General features: G+C 37.7%; 1 pseudogene; it reads right to left on the minus strand.

The window, feature by feature from the left end:
- Positions 1 to 8,425: 8,425 nt before the first annotated feature.
- LOC126070416 (calcineurin B homologous protein 1-like) lies at positions 8,426 to 9,011 on the minus strand (annotated as a pseudogene).
- Positions 9,012 to 15,605: the final 6,594 nt, after the last annotated feature.

Raw genomic sequence — 15,605 nt, forward strand, 5'->3', positions numbered from 1 at the left:
TTCTCAAGGGGAAATGCTTTCAGGCTCTTTCCATTAGGATGATGTTGGCTATTGGTTTTGAATAAATGCCCTTTATTATGTTGAATTTTCCTTCTATTCGTATTTTGCTGAGAGTTTTTATCATGAATGGGTGTTGGACTTTGTCAAATGCCTTTTCTGCATCAATTGATAAGATCATGTAGCCTTGGTCTTTTGTTTTATTTATATGATGGATTACATTGATTGTTTTTCTAATGTTGAACCATCCCTGCATACCTGAATCCCACTTGGTCATGGTACATTATTCTTTTGGTATGTTGTTAGCTAGAATTTTGTTGAGGATTTTTGCACCTAAGTTCATGAGGAATATAGGTCTATAATTTCCTTTTTTTTTTGTAGTGTGTTTACCTGGATTTGGTATGAGGGATATGCTGGCTTAACAGAATGAATTTGGGAGTATTCTTTTTCCACGCTCTGAAATACCTTTAATAGTAGTGATGTTAAATCTCTCTGAAAGTCTGGTGGAAAGTCTGGCTCCAGTGAAGCCATCGGGGCTGAGGCTTTTTTTGTTGGGAGTTTTTAAATTACATTTTCAATCTCTTCTTTTGTTATGGGTTTATTTAGTAGTTTTACTTGTGTTTGTATTAGTTTAGGTAGGTAGTATGTTTCTAGAAATTCATACATTTCTTCTAGGTTTTCAAATTTGTTAGAGTACAATTTTTCATAGTAATCTGATATGATTCTTTTAATTTCAGTTGTGTCTGTTGTGATATTGCCCATCTCATTTCTTATTTGGGTTATTTGCTTCCTCTCCTGTATTTGTTTTGTCAGTTTGGCCAATGGTTTATCAATTTTAATTTTTTGAAAGAACCAGCTTTGGGTCTTGTTAACTGTTTCAATTGTTTTCCTGTTTCATTTAATTCTGCTTTAATTTTTATTATTTCCTGTTTTCTAGTGCTTGAGGGTTTCTTTTGTTAGTCTTTCTATTTGTCCAAGTCGTAGGGAAATTCTTTGAATTTTCTTCTTTTTAAAATAAATTGACCTACGAGCACTGCTTTCGCTGTGTCCCAAAGGTTCTGATAGGAAGTGTTTTCATTCTCATTGGATCCTATGAATTTCTTTATTCCATCCTTAATGTCTTCTGTAACCCAGTCTTTCTTGCGCAGGGTATTGTTCAGTTTCCAAGTGTTTGCTTTCTTTTCCCTGCTTTTTCTGTCATTGATTTCTATGTTTACGGCCTTATGGTCAGAGAAGATGCTTTGTAATATTTCAATGCTTTGGATTCTGCTAAGGTTTGCTTTATGATAACATGTGTTCTCTTCTAGAGAATGTTCCATGTGTGCTAGAAGAGAATGTATACTTGGCTGCTGTTGGGTGGAGTGTCCTGTATATGTCTATGAGGTCAAGTTGGTTGATTGTGGCATTTAGATCTTCTGTGTCTTTATTGAGCTTTTTTCTGCATGTCCTGTCCTGCACTGAAAGGGGTGTGTTGAAGTCTCCTAGTATTATTTCGAAGCTGTCTATCTCACTTTTCAATGCTGTTACAGTTTGTTTTATATATCTTGCAGCTGTCAGTGGGTGCATAAATATTTAATATGGTTATATTCTCCTGGTATATTGTCTCTTTTCAGTATATAGTGTCTTTCCTTATCCTTTGTGGTGGATTTGACTTTAAAGTCTACTTGGTCAGAAATTAATATTGCCACTTCTGCTCTTTTTTGATTGTTGTTTGCTTGATATTTTTCTCCATCCTTTGACTTTTAGTTTTGTGTCTCCACGTCTAAGGTGTGTCTCTTGTAGGCAGCATATAGATGGATCATTTTTTTTGTCCATTCTGTTACTCTCTGTCTTTTTATTGGTGCATTTACTCCATTTACATTTAGTGTAATTATGAATAGGTATGCGTTTAGTGCTGTCATTTTGATGTCTTTTTTTGTGTGTTGTTGATGGTTTCTTTTTCCCACTTAATTTTTTGTGCTGAGTAGTTTATCTTTACATATTGTCTTTTCTTCTTATTCATTGTTGTTAATTTTGTTTTTGCTGAGTTTATTTTTTTTCTTATATTTTATTTTGATGAGTAGTATAGTTTGTCTCCTTTGTGGTTACCTTAATATGTACCCCTATTTTTCTAAGTTTAAACCTAACTTTCATTTCTTTATATTGCCTTGACTTTCTCTGCATATGAAAGATCTATGACTACATTTCTTAGTTCCTCTTTATTGTTTTAATGCTGTCTTCTTTTACATAGTGACATCACTGTTTCCCTATTTTGAGCCTTTTTTTTTTTTTTTAATCTTGATTTATTTTTGTGAGTTCCCTATCTGGGTTGACATCTGGTTGCTCTGTCCTGTGCTCTAGTCGTGGGTTGAGAACTGATATTATTGATTTTCTAACCAGAGAACTCCCTTTAGTATTTCTTGTAGTTTTGTTTTGGTTTTTAGGAATTCCCTAAACTTCTGTTTATCTGGAAATGTCCTAATTTAACCTTCACTTTTTTTAAAATTAATTTTTATTGTGCTTTAAGTGAAAGTTTACAAATCAGGTCAGTCTCTCATACAAAAATTTACATACACCTTGTTATATACTCCTAATTGCTCTCCCTCTGATGAGATAGCACAGTACTTCCCTCCACTCTCTCTCCTCATGTACATTCAGGTAGCTTCTGGCCACCTTTGCCCTCTTATCTCCCCTCCAGACAGGAGATGCCAACATAGTCTCATGTGTTGACTTGATCCAAGGAGCTTGTTCTTCATCAGTCTCATTTTCCTTGCCTTCATTTTTGAGAGACGGTTTTGCTGGATGTATGATTCTTGGCTGGCAATTTTTTATCTTCAGTGCTTTATATAGGTCATCTCCTTGCCTTCTTGCCTGCACGGTTTCTGCTGAGTAGTCTGTGCTTATTCTTTTGACTCTCCATTGTAGATGCCTTATTGTTTATCCCTAGATGCTCTTAAAATTATTGTTTTAATTTATTTTATGTTTCCTTATTCTATCCTAGCTTCTCACTTTGTTTTGTGTTGATATGCCCAGATAGGCTGCTTGAGTGAGCTAGCTTGGTTATTTCAGCCTTTGAAGGTCTAACGTCCTGTCACCAGACAGATGGCTAGAGTTGTCACCAGGTATATGAGCCTTGGAGTCCGCTCACTTTTCTTGTATGGATTCAGCTCAGGTGTCCAGGTAGTTGGTCATCAAGTGTGTGGTACAGGCTCCGTCCTACGGTCTTAGGGGGGCAGGGGTGATTGGTGTAGGTACAGGTATCTTTTTGCAGCAAGGGGTCATACTCCGAACAAGGCAGAGGGCTGACAACCATCCCTCAAGTGTGAGGAAAGTGTGTCCTTGTTCCCTAGAGTCTACAGGTAGGTGGGCACCCAATGTTTTGGTCATAAGGACTGAGAGGTACCACTTACCCTTGGACCACTGTTGTGGGTAGTTAGGTGATGTAGGCAGAGTCACCAGTCATTAGACTCCTAATGTGGGTAGTTGAGGACCCTATTTCATAGGCAAAGTGGTGTCGAACATCAAACGCACAGCTGAAACAGTCGCAGTCTGCCAACAATGGCCTATTCTCCTGCAACTGGCCCACACAGGTCTATGCAGGGGCAAAGGTATTCAAAGTCTATGGACCATTTATAACTGGACAGGAGCTGCTTCTGTCCTGAGCTCCCCAGCTTAGAGGAGCTGGAAGATTACTATTTCCCTCAATTGTGAATTTATTCCTTCTTCAAGGCAGGGAGAATGGCTCAGAGCATGCAGCAGGACTCATCTCAGGCCCAGGGAAATCGAAGCCACTGATGCCACCTTGGGGGCTGGGGCCACAGTAAAATAAATGCAAGTACTTAGCTTTTGCTGGAAGCGTCATTATTCTCTGGCTTCAGAGGTGTGACTAAGCTGTGTGGCTCACTGTTTTTCCCTGAGGAAACCACATCTGGAACCCTACTGTCGGCCCTGCTGCAGTTGCTCCAGGGAATGGTGTCTGAGCGTTCCTGGAGATTCAGGTCCGATAACTCCTCTTCGCTTCTGAACCATCTCGCCCTCTCCCTGATGCTCAGTCTGTGTTCTAACTTTGCCTTTGATGTTCAGGGCTCCTAGCTTTTCATAAATATAATCATTTCACTTGCTTTTCCAGGTCTTTGTTGTAAGAGGGATCACTGGAAGCATCTGACTACTCCACCATCTTGGCCCCACCTCCTCCCTAGCATTCTTTAATCAATGTTTGTTTTGTCAATTGTTATGGTTTTACTGGGATTATGAAGTCATGAATTTAAGCATATTTGGTGCATTTTTATCCATTTCATTATATATATTGATGCTCAACTGTTTCATCTTTTACCAGTTGGAGACTCTTCAGGTTGGCTCCTGAATACTGTTAACACAACCCTAGTAGTCTTTGATAACCTCCTTACTTTCCGATATAACAAACTGTTTCAGGATCACTTAGCACCTTTGTTCCTCAGGTTTGGAATCAGCCAATTCTCTAAAAAGCATTGGTTCCTTTTAGAACAAAATAATATTTGGAGAATCACCATCTGGGTTCTGGAGGTGCTCACTGTTACTGGGTTGGTAATTGTTTCAAGGACTTTTCAGTAGACAGAACTGGGTGATATTAATTTTTTTTTTGAGATAAAATGCATCATGATTTCATATTGATACTTCCAATTCAAATCTAGGACTACAGGTTTTTTTTTATTAACCTCATATTTTACATATTTATTTTTATTTTTCTACTGTGGAAATCCTGGTTCTCAAAAGACCCCAATATAATTACTCATTTGCTTTTGCTTTACCCTGAAATACACACACCACAGTCTCAGAGTAATAGTACCAATACTAACCATATGATTCCGACAATGGCTTTTAATTTTTTTGCAGTGTGTATGTGTCGCTAGGGTAAGGTTAAATTACTGTTTTAAAGTCAATTTGAATAGTTTCTCTCTGTGTAGTTTATGCTACCGACTAGGTACAGAGTTAGGTTTCTTTGTTCTATTTTCTTTTTGACTTAGAGATTGCATTTTAAAGTTTATTTTTGTTTTAAAATTATGTAAAATATTTATGCAGTTTCAAAGTCAAATTTATAAAACAAGGTATAAGTAAAGGAGTTGAGCTGCTAACCCTGTCTTCCCTTCCCTTCACTCTTCCTCTCTTCCCCATAGGTAACCATTTTTTGAACATTTACTGTCTATCCCTTAATTTATTGATTAAAAAAATAACTTCCTTTTTTTTTTTTTTAAAGATAAATGGAAGCATATGTACACATTTTTCTTCCCCTTGCTTTCTTCTTTTAACAATGTATCCTGGAAAACACTCCACAGTGCTGTATAGTGATTTTCCTCTTCCATTTTTATGCAGTATTCCATTGTCTCAGTAAATATAATGTATTTAAGTAATGTCCTAATGATGGACATTTTGGTTGCTTCTAGTCTTTTATTATTACAAATAATGCTATAACAGATAGACTTGTGCATAAATCTTTTCATAGTTTTCCAACTGTGGAGATTGTTAGGTCAAAAGGTGTGTGATTTTGTTAGCTGTTGCCAAATTTCCTTCCATATGTTTTGTACCATTTTATATTTCTACCAGCAATGAATCAGAATGTGTTGTCATACAAGTGTTCTGAATTTCTTGCAAACCTAAGAGTGGAAAATGGCAAATATATAGAGATTAGAGTTTAATAGTGGTTACTAGGGGAGCGAGGGACAAGTAGAGGGGGAAACCACTATTTAGGTAATATGGAGTTTTTGTTTATGAGGATGGAAAATTTAGCAACGATTATTGGTGATGGTTGCACAACATGATTGATGTAATTGGTTTTATTTAATTGTAACTTGAAAAATGGTGAGCTGGCAAATGTGCTATTCATATTTTTTAAAACAACAAAAAGAAGAAAAAGGGGGAAATGGTATCACAGAGTTATACTTTGCATTTTTCTCATTGTGGGCATCTTTTCGTATGATTAAGTCATTTACATTTATTTTTCTGTGAATTGTTCATTTCTCCAGCACATTTCTCTTGCTATAGCGTGTTCCAGTTTTTCTTCTCTATTTATAGCTCTTTTTATATATATTTTTTTTATATTAGGGGTGTTACTTATTTAGGTGTTATATAGTTTCCCTAGCTTATCACTTTTCTTTTTTACTTAGCTTATAGTCTGTGTGTTTATCAGCCAAAAGGTTTTGACTTTTATGTAATTATATTTATCAATAATTTCCTTGTTTCTGAATTATGAGTCTTCGGGAGGTTTTCTCTATTCCTATGTTATGGAGCTTTTTTTTTTTGTACTTGTATGGCTTCAGGAAACCCTGGTGGCATAGTGGTTAAGAGCTATGGCTGCTAACCAAAAGGTCGGCAGTTCAAATCCATTAGAAGCTCCTTGGAAAACCTATGGGGCAGTTCTACTCTGTTCTATAGGGCTGCTATGAGTTGGAATCAACTCGATGGCAATGGCTTTGGTTTGGTATAGTTTAATTTTATATATATATATATAAATCTCTGATCTATTTGGAATTTATCCTGGGATATAATTAGAAAAACTGACCCAATTTTATCCCGTTCCATATGACTACATAGCTTTCTTTCTTTTTTTTCAACCACAAGTATTTATTGATGAATTGAAAAATACAATTTTAATGGAACAATAGGGCACAACGATGGATTAAAACAGTTTGCTATACAGCCGAAAGGGGGAAAATCCATAACCTTAGGGATTTTAAATATGTAAGTAAAGGACCCTCTGAAGTACCTTTCTAACAGATCAGCATCAGACAATTCTTCCCTTTTATACAATTCCTCCATTACATCAGTTGATCACAAAATCAGGCTGATACTTCATAAAGAATTCATCATTCATTTATACTTCAGCCATCCAGTCTGGCCATTCCCCTGCTCCCTATCCCTTCCCATCTCTTTGCAGTGGCATTCTTTAGCAATTATCTTCTTAAAGAATTGTGTGTACATCCTAAATCACCTTCCAAAGCAAGGAAAGAAGGGAGGGAGGGAGCGAGCAAACAAGCATTGAGTCAAAGAAAGTCAGCCAAGGGCAGATACATAGATGAACAGATTCATACAGACAGATGTTAGGACAGCAACAGCCTGATTCAGTGTGGTCTAAACTAAGCTGATTTTGGAGATAAGTTGTTCTGACTTGCTCAAAGGCCTGTAATGCCAACTCAGGTTACCAATGCAGCTCCTTGTTTCTGAGGGATTAGCAGTGGTCTGCATGAGAAGCTAGGAAGCCAATATAACCAGGCAGCTAATGTTAACAACACATTCAATACTCTGTAGTATAGTCATTTTCTAAGTGTAAAATTCATAAAGAATTTTGTGCAAAATGTCAAGGCACTGAGGACAATCTTTAAACCTCTGGACTGGGATAAGTTAGGCACTTCCTTAACACTAATCTTTCTACTTGGAAAGGTGAAATGAAAAATATTCCAATGCACGTAACACTGAAGCATAAACCATGCTGCAGAGGTATGAATACGGGATACTTTATAGTGTACCCGAAGTTTCTCAAAAAAGCCACGAGAAAGTCCCTAAGAGTATTCTCAGAACAGCCATTCTGGTGGTGACAGTGCCCCCAAACTAAGCAAAAATCCAGGCATATGGCTGTTTTCTGAAGAGTCAATACTGCACTAACAAGAGTAGTCACATCGGTATGTATGCTGAGAATCAGAAGCCAGACACAGTGACCTGGCCAAGCCACCCAGAAGACTTGGCTTTATACCTCTCACCAAGGCCATCACTTTTCAAGAACATCTCCATCTAGCAGCTCTTTAATGACAGAACAGGGTGTAGGGAACCAAGAGAGGGTCACATTCTTCTGAGAGAAGTGCTGGTTACCAAAAAGCTCCTGGAGAGGCAACATCCCAGACCCATTTACAAGTGAAGGTAGAGAAAAACTGCCAGGCCACCAAACAATCCTGCTGAGTCAGAAACATATTTAACAGGCATAGCTTGGGGTGCCAAGTAGAATAGAAGGGGGTTCTGAGGCTTAATAAAAAGCAGGGAGACTGACAGCCTAAGTGGATGGTATGTTGGGTGACAGAGAAGTAGGAAGTAAAGGACATATTAAAAAAGAGGATGAAGGAGCATGCTGGAGCTTAGCTAGAGTAAAGGCAGCAGAGCTACCGTTGACATCCAGTTAAAGAGCTTTGCTGGCAGGTACTTGGCATGACTCCTTCTCTCACTTTCTCAGACTGGATGGACATGTAAATGGAGAACCAGTGAATACATACTCAGAAGAAATGGGCTGGGTGTACCATTCTGTAATGTCTTGTTTACACCAAAGGCAGGTTTGTGTTGACAGATCATATCTGAAGGTCATGCAGTAGTAGTACTTTGGGAGAAGGGAAATGATGGGGTGGAGGTGGGGTGGGGCTGGTGGATAGGAGGACTCTCAATTTCCAGTTCTCAAACACTAAAAAACAAGGGAAAGTTTGGTCTCAGTCGTTTAGTGAAGAAGACAGATGTTCATTTTCTGTTCTAAGTCTACCTTTTCCAAAACCTTAACAAATTCTGTGAAAGACAGGGCACTGTCCCCAGTCTGATCAGCCTCCTGGATGGTTCTGTCTGCAATGCTGCGCAGCTGCTCATCCGAGATATTCATCATGTGTTGCACCTGTAACAGCTCACTGCAAGAGCGCCTGTCTTTTTCCAAATTATATAATGGAAAAGGAAAATGCAGTTTGTTGCTTTGGGTGTTGAGTGGTTTTTGTCCATTCACATCTTTGCTCTTTTCATTATTCTCAATGGTCTGGAAATTAGCCAGAGTTCTCATGAATCCATGGAAGTTTACCTGGTCCTCTCCCTCTGGAAAGAAGGCATTGGTGATCCGGTCCCCCAGTGGGTATATGGCAAGTTCTGGAATTCACTGGAAATTGCTGGAAATCTTCCTGGCTGAGAGTCTCATTCTCTCCTTTGTCCAGGCTGGTGAATCGGCTGTAGAGGTGGGTGATCCGACTGTACAGAAAGCCAGACTCCTTCTTGATCTCCTCATGCTCTTCCTCCCACAGTAACTTGGAGGCCCAAAACCCCATCCCCCAGCCAGGAGCTCTTCCATGAGCAGAAGCATCTTTTTGCGAAGGAGGGAGGGCTACATAGCTTTTTTAATACTGCTTATTAAAATGTTCTCTCTTGTCCCCACTGTTTTGAGGTGCTGCTTTTATCATATACTAATTTACAATTCAGTTGGGGCTATTCCTAGTTTTCTATTATGTTTCATTCCGCTGTCTATTCGTATGCCAATGCTACAATGTATGTAACCAAATTTTTTATAAATAACACATTAAAACTCTAATACTGACAACCTATAACACAAAAATATTAATTCTTTCAAAATTATAAAGATACAGAAATAATTAAATCAATCATGAAAAAAATAAGAATAAAGTTTTATGGCATAAAATACTGTATTTATACCCTTATAACATCTATCACTTTTTGTTGTCATTATCATTTTAATAGTCTTCCCTCCTTTAGTGTAAACTATATCTACGGTAAGGAGCCCTGGTGGCACAGTGGTTAAAGCACACAGCTGCTAACCAAAAGGTCAGCAGTTTGAACCCACTAGCAGCTCCACCATAGAAAGATAAGGCAGTCTGCTTCTGTAAAGATTATAGCCTTGGAAACCCTATGGGACAGTTCTACTCTGTCCTATAAGGTCAAAATGAATGGGAGTTGACTCAATAGCAATAGATTCAGTTTTTTTTTTTTTTTTTAATATCTACCATGCTCATCACTGTACTTCCAGTGCCTGGGATATCTTAAGCTGGACATCTTTATCTATGAAACAGAATGGGGCCAAAAAAAAATTACAAAAACATATACCTTTTAGACTGGCAAAAATTAGAGTACCAGATAATGCCAATAGTGATGAGAGGTGGAGATATGGGACCCCTTAAGCACAGCCAGTAGGAATGTGGACTGTTGCAGACCTTCTGAAGAGCATCTAAATAATATCAGTCAAATTAAGAAACACATACCTTGTGCTTAGCAATTTTTCTCCTGGTGTATACGTGGGGCCCTGGTGGTGCGGTGGTTAACAGTTTGGCTGCCAACCAAAAGGTCAGTAGCTTGAATCCAACAGCTGCTTCTTGGAAACCCTATGGGGGCAGGTCTACTCTGTCCTATAGGGTCTCTATGAGTCGCTATGAACCAGAATCGACTTGACAGCAACAAGTTTTTAAAGATGTTCTTTCAGCACTGTTTTTAGTGGCAGGGAGTCAAAATAACCTGGGTCTCTAATCAATGGGGAATTGATAAATTGAAAAAAAAAAATGTAAGAAGCAGAATGAGCATACCACTTAAACGTAAATTAAAAACACACGCATACATACCAAATGAAAAACATTTTGCAGAATGCATACAAACAAAAGCCTGTTCTTTAAAGACATGTGAATGTTGTTATGACAGTTAGAGGTGACTAGAAGAGGAAAAGCCCTTTCTGAGTGACAATTATGATGATGTACCATGAACTGAGGAGCAAAATGAACTTAATCTTTATATCTCTAGGCCAAGTGAAATAAGTAGCATACTATCAAACTAATATTTGCCATGCCAGCCCAGTGTCTTGAGAACTTCCAAAATCAGCCACAGCAGGCCTAGAACTAACTCATCTCAAAAATCAGTCCCTTATGTTGTGACTGGTCACCAGAAAGACTTCTAAGAACTGGCTTACTGCCCTATAGTTCATAATTAAGCACAGCCACCCATGAGATTTTCTCACAATAGCAAGAATCTTCACCAAAGTGACTTTCTATCTCCCTGTTAGACATAGAAGAGTGTGTGTCTGTGTGTGTGTTCCCGTGCATATATGTATGTGTATAGGTAATTTTTGAAATATCCCTATACTAGTACCTTATTGGAAACCCTGGTGGCGTAGTGGTTACGTGCTACGCTGTTAACCAAAGGGCTGGCAGTTCGAATCCGCCAGGCGCTCCTTGGAAACTCTGTGGGGCAGTTCTACTCTGTCCTATAGGGTCGCTATGAGTTGGAATCGACTTGACGGCACTGGGTTTGGTTTTTGGGTTTTGTTAGTACCTTATTACAATGCAAACAAAAACCAGACTTAGCAAAATAAATAACGAAGTAGAATTTTAGACAAAAGACATTAAAAGGTGAAAGAAATTTTATACTGACAAAAATTTACAATCCACGAAGCATATCACACACCCTTCAGAAGTGCAGCACTGTGCAATACCTCAGGTGCCATTCACACAATAGTCTATGGTTCTCTGATTACCCCTCAACCCCAAGGCATGTCATTTACATGAACTGTGATGTGAATGCTGCCTTGGAGTTTTACATGTGTGAGCCTGGTTGTTGCTCTGAGCTATATAAGACAAAGAGTGTTAGTAACGCAATAATTCCAAAATCATAATGGAAGACCTTAACAAGCATCTCTCAGAATTTCAAAGAATAAGTAGATAAAAAGTAAATGAGGGTATAGATGATTTGAAGACAGAATAACAAGGTTGAAAATAGACACACATACTACAACACACATTTGGGTCCCTGGGTGGCAGAAATGACCAAGTGCTCGATTACTAGCCAAAAGGTTGGCAGTTTGAACCCACCCAGAGGTGCCTCAGAAGACAAGCCTGGCAATCTGTTTCCAAAAGGTCATAGCCTTGAAAATCCTATGAAGGAGTTCTACTCTGCACACATGAGGTCACATGAGTTGGAATAGACTTAACGGCAACTAACAACAACAATATACATGTATTTATACCCATAAACATAATTCATTTTTTTTCAAATAGGCATGGAATAGTTAGTGATATGTTGAAAGCTACTAATTAAAAAAAAAAGTCTCCAAAGAAGAATTTCTATACAGCACATTCTATGACCACTATGAAATAAAAACAGAAAAAAAGTTACACAAAAAAATTTAAAAAATATAATCGCCTGTAAAATATTAATATTTATAAAACTAATTTTGGGTCAAAGAAGAAAATAGATTAGAAATTAATAATTAGACCACTACGTATTAAAACTTAAAGGATGCATATAAAAGTGTTCAGTGAATAATTTATGGCATTGAAGGATTTAATTAACACTGGAGAAAGACTAAAAATAAATGAAATAAACTAAAAAAGTTGGAAAATAGTTAACTAAGGATACAAAGAAAAAATCAATCAAAAATGAAAAAGGAGAGATTAATAACTGAGAAAGTAAAAAGTGTACAAATGATGAATAAATGTTATCAGTTCTTTGAAAGAACAGTAAAATATGCACCACTTTGCTGAGTCTGAATTGATGTTAAAAGAGACAATAACAAAATTGATTTAATCCACAGATACAAAATTTTCATTTTTTAGTAGAATACTATACATAACTTTATGCCATTGCATTTGTAAATATAGATCATTATATTCACTGTCTTCTTTTTCACTGAACAGTTCCATAAGCTGTCGATGATTCATGGCATTTGCCTGCATATATTGAACAATTTTAACAACTTTATCCATGATACTTTCATAGAGTTCGCTTTCGAAAACTAAGACACCATTCATCACGAAAGTAATTTAATCATACTTAGCTGAAAATTTTCTTTGACACATGTAAAAGGTTAAAAATATCTATGCCATAAGTTTGATTTTTTTGGTTATGAATTGACATTTCTTCATAAATTTGGAAGTCCTTTGAGACAAAAATGTATTAATTTGGTTAGTGTTCTTATATTGAAGAACTTATCTAAACCTAATGAAAAGTACTTGGAATTTTTCAAATTTTCTCTGAATTGACATTTGATACTGTTAGAAAGTTCTTGTGTTCTACATGCAATTATTGGCTTGAGGATTTTTCATTTTGTATAACAGTGTCTTAGTTACTTAAACCCAAAAAACCCATTGCTGTCAAGTAGATTCCAACTCATAGCAACCCTATAGGACAGAGTAGAATTGCCTCATTGGGTTTCCAAGGAGAGGCTGGTGGATTCAAACTGCTGACTTTTTGGTTAGCAGCTGTAGCTCTTAACCACTATGCGACCAGGGCTCCCTTATTTACCTACTGCTGCCTTATAAAAAAATACTATAAGTGGATGCTTTAAGGAACATTTATTTCTCACAGCCCTGGAGGCTAAAATTCCAAATCAGAGTCTCAGCAGTGTCAGTTTCTTCTGTGGTCCTCTCTTCTAGTTTCTGGTGATGGCCGGCAATCATTGGTGCTCCTTTGCTACTTATAGATGCATTTATAGAGCTTTCCCCTGTGTCTTTGTGTCTATTCTTCTCTTTTTATAAGACACCACTCAGAAGGGATTAGGTTCAGGAACCACCCTACTACAGTAGGATATCATTAACATAACAAAAGAAAATCCCTATTTCCAAAAGGGGCCATATTTATAGGTACGGGGGTAGCAGTTCAATGTAAATTTCTAGGGGACGCAATTCAATGAATAAGAAACAGCTTTTGTCTTTTCATCACACCTCAGTGTTTTTTAACAGTAGCTGCAAATCAGACTCACTAGGGAAAATTAAAATAAGTAAAAGACAAAAATGAGGTCCAGGGCCAGGCCTGACCCATGTAAAGTAAATCAGAAATCCGGTGGTGGCCAGGAATGTACATTTTTCTTTAAGGTTCCAAGGTAATTCTAATGAGCAGCCAGGAGTGAGAGCCAGAAAGAGCCCTCAACCTTTAGATACATCCGCCAGTGGACCAAAATGAACTGTTTTTCACTAAGGAGGATACATGTGTATGCTCCCATGCTCAATAAGACCACTGTGTTCACCCATGGGTGTCACACTCCATCACTCTTCCAACTAAGCCCATGTATTTACTGATATCTTTTTCTTCCCCACTTCCCCTGCCATTAACCTCAGTTGCTGTTCACTCTCCATTCCCTTGACAAATAGTATGGATCTCCTCAAAGTTCATCAAATTCCTATACCTTTTCCTTAATCAAATCCAGTCTTCTGCTTCTACCCTGTGTCCAAACCAACCATTTCACTACTTGAGCAGAGCTCTACTGCTCTTATTCCTGCTTCTCTCATCGCTTTCTCCCATGCATGTCCTCATTCTCTAAATGACTTGGGACCTTCTAAAAGGCAGGGACCCAGTGACTGACTTTGGCCCTGACCCACTTTGTATGAGGCTGGGTACACAACGGGTAAACTTTGTTTAATGAGGAAATAAATGAACAATTGGCTATTCCTATGGAGAAATTAATAGACATGAAAGAATGCATAAATAAAAAAATTCTTGTTTAATTCATAAATGGAGATGGCTGGACCCTTCCAAGGACTCAATGAAGTAGCTTTTCCAGGAAGAGAATAAAGAAGATGGGAGTTGGGGGTTGACTCTTGGCTCCATTTATGATGGCTGATCTGCAACGTATACTCTCGTTAGCAACTGGCAAATTCATGTAAGAAGTTACTGACTCTTCGCATAGATCTGCTTTTATGCATCTTTTCATTTCAATTGCTATGTTGCTAATACCTGCAAGAAAGCATAAATAAGACCTTTACTCTCCTCCTTCCTATACTCCCCTGTTTACTACTAGTCTGGAGTAGGATATAAGCTAGGACACAGTCAAGTGTGTGAGTCATTCAACAGGGTTCTCCCTGGTAGAGGCAAGGGACTGGCATGGCATCAGTTAAACACAGAGCCATCAAATCCCTAAATCCCCTCACAACAAATGATCAACCAAATAATGTAAGATTTTCCTGAACTTTTAAGTGAATTTTTTTCCAATCCCTACTATTACTTAGGATTTTATCATAACGTTTTACAGGCATTTTATGACCATGGTATTAAGAACTTCTTCCTCTTATTAGACCTCGCATGGCTTTGTTAGGATCATCCTGTATACTACTGATACTCAGGGATTTGGTGCCATCTGTATTTCAGTTATGCATATGTTTTGTAACTTTAAGGACACACCTAATTTCTTCTTATCCTTGGTGTGAGCTATCTATTAAAAAAAAAGCTATCATCTTGATTGTGTTTACTGCTTTTCAAAGTGCCTTTAGATAGATTCTTTCACATGGCAGCTACTCTATGCTTTTGATGATTTCATCTGGCCTCCTCTGAGTGTCATCCTCAGTGCTTGCTTTTTTAAAGCAAAGAATCACACTCTGTTACGTATACTACAGAAAGTAGAAACATAAAATCCAAGAGACCAACTGACATGACTAACCCCTGCAATTACCTCACTGCTGATAAACTTGGAAAAAGATGAGCTCACTAGAGACAATTAGCAGCAGGAAGAAGTGAGTGAGATGGTAAAGAAGAGCTATGAAAACAACCCACCCCTATGGAACTCAGCCCACTGCTCTGTATGCTATACCATGCTACCACTGCTTATGCACTCTTAATTATGTTTTCAATTCGTTTAGAACTTTGTATTGGATTGTCTTAAAGCAAATATGGTAAAAAAGTTTTAGTCATTGCTTCTCTTCAAAAACTTTGAAAACAAAAATTCAGGGCAAAAAACACAAATTGTTCCTGCATTTAAAAAATTAACCAAAGTCTGCAAAGGATGAAGATTCATCAAATATGCTGAACCAACTTCCTCAAAGTCAGCAGAGCCTACCAATAAGTGCATAAATAAATTCATAAATGAGCAAATGAGTGAGAGAAAGCCAACTGAACATATTTTCAGTGAGGGCAGTGCTGTTTCCTCATTTTACAGA

The sequence above is a fragment of the Elephas maximus genome, chromosome 2 (genome assembly GCF_024166365.1).
Source record: "Elephas maximus indicus isolate mEleMax1 chromosome 2, mEleMax1 primary haplotype, whole genome shotgun sequence".
Classification (NCBI taxonomy): domain Eukaryota; kingdom Metazoa; phylum Chordata; class Mammalia; order Proboscidea; family Elephantidae; genus Elephas; species Elephas maximus.